The sequence below is a fragment of the Belonocnema kinseyi genome, chromosome 10 (assembly GCF_010883055.1).
Source record: "Belonocnema kinseyi isolate 2016_QV_RU_SX_M_011 chromosome 10, B_treatae_v1, whole genome shotgun sequence".
Lineage (NCBI taxonomy): Eukaryota > Metazoa > Arthropoda > Insecta > Hymenoptera > Cynipidae > Belonocnema > Belonocnema kinseyi.
This window is the reverse complement of record NC_046666.1, coordinates 95,479,540-95,481,542: the sequence shown is the minus strand read 5'-3', so window position 1 is coordinate 95,481,542 and position 2,003 is coordinate 95,479,540.

The following is a 2,003-nucleotide window of genomic DNA, read 5'->3' as shown; positions in this document are numbered from 1 at the left end:
TGAGACCATGACAGAAATGGGCACGTCTTCCCCGGCCATCACTTCCTCAGCAATATATTAAAATCGTCAGACTGTGGCAAAAATGGACATGCCTTCCCCGGACATCACATCACCAGGGAAATTAAGAAATATAGAGAATATGGCTAAAATGGGCATGTCATCCCTAGGTATCATTTCCCCACTGAAATATAAAAATCGTCAGACTCTTGCAAAAATGGGCGTGTCTTCTCCGGGCATTACTTCCCCACTGTAATGTCGAATTATTGAGATTTGGGCGAAATGGGCATGCCTTTCCCGGGCATCATAGTCCCGATGAAATTCCGAAATCTAGAAACGATGGAAAAAATGGGAACGTCTTCCCCGGTCATTACATCCCCAGGAAAATATTAAAATCGTCAGACTATAGCAAAGATGAGTATGCCTTCACCGGGCAGCACATTCTTAGGGAAATTTAGAAATATAGAGACTATGCCAAAAATGCTCATGTCCTCCCTGGGCATTACTTCCCCAGTGCAATATTGAAATCTATAGACTATGGCAAAAATGGGCATGTCCTCGCCGGGCATCACTTCCCCAGTAAATTATTGAAATCTGGAGAATGTGGCAAAAATGTGCTTGTCTTCCCCGGGAATCACTTCCCAAGTGAAATTTAGAAATATAGAGACTATGGAAAAAATTGTCATGTCTTCCCCGGGCCCCACTTCCCCAGTGAAATTTAGAGATATAGAGACTATCTCAAAAATGGGCATATCTTATCCAAGAAACACTTCCCCAGTGAAATTTTGAAATCTTGAGACAATGGCAGCAAAGGGCATGTACTCTCCGGGCATTACTTCCCCAGTGAAATATTGGAATCTGTATACTATAGCAAAAATTGGCATGTCCTCCCCGGGCATTACTTCCCCATTAAATTAGTGAAATCTAGAGACTGTTGCAAAAATGGGCACGTCTTCCCCGGGCATCGATTTCCCCGCGAAATATTGAAATCTAGAGACTGTGGCAAAAATCGGCATGTCCTGCTCGGGCATTACTTCCCTAGTAAATTAGTGAAATCTGGAGACTGTTGCATAAATGGGCACGTCTTCCCCGGCCATCGATTACTCCGTGAAATTCAGAAATATAGAGACTACGGAAAAAATGAGTATGTCCTCCCCGGGCATTACTTCCCCCGTAAATTATTGAAATCTAGAGAATGTGGCAAAAATGGGCATGTTTTCCCCGGGCATCACTTCCCGAGTGAAATTTAGAAATATAGAGTCTATTCCAAAAATTGGTATATCTTCTCCGGGCATCACTTCCCCAGTTAAATATTAAAATCGTCAGACTGGAATAAATGGGCATGTCTTTACCCTGCATCCCTTCTCCAGTGAAATATAGAAATATAGAGAATATGACAAAAATGCGTATGTTTTTCCGGGCATCACTTCCCCAGTGAAATGTTGAAATCTTGAGACTATGACAGAAATGGGCATGTCTTCACCGGGCTTCGCTTCCACAGTGAAACTTAGGAAAATAGAGACTATCACAAAAATGTCCATGCCTTCGCAGGGCATCACTTTTTCCATTAAATATTAAAATCTAGAGATTATGGGAAAAATCGGCATATGTTCCCCGGGCATCACTTCCCCAGTGAAATATTGAAACCTAGAGACCATGACAAAAATGGCATACTTATTTTTGCCATAGCCTCTATTTTTCTAAATTTCACTAGCGAAGTGTGGGTCCGAGGAGGACATGTCCATTTTTGCCATGGCATCTATATTGCTAAATTTCACTAGGGAACTGATGTCCGTGGAAAATATGCCCATTTTTTCCATAGTTTCTGTATTTCTAAGTTTCACTGGAGAAGTGATGCCCGTGGAGGACATGTCCATGTTTTCCATATTTTCTGTATTTCTAAATTTCAATGGGGAAGTGATGCCAATGGAAGACATGCCCATTTTTGCCATAGTCTCTATAATTATAAATTTGACAGGGGAAGAGATGCATGTGGAAGACATGCC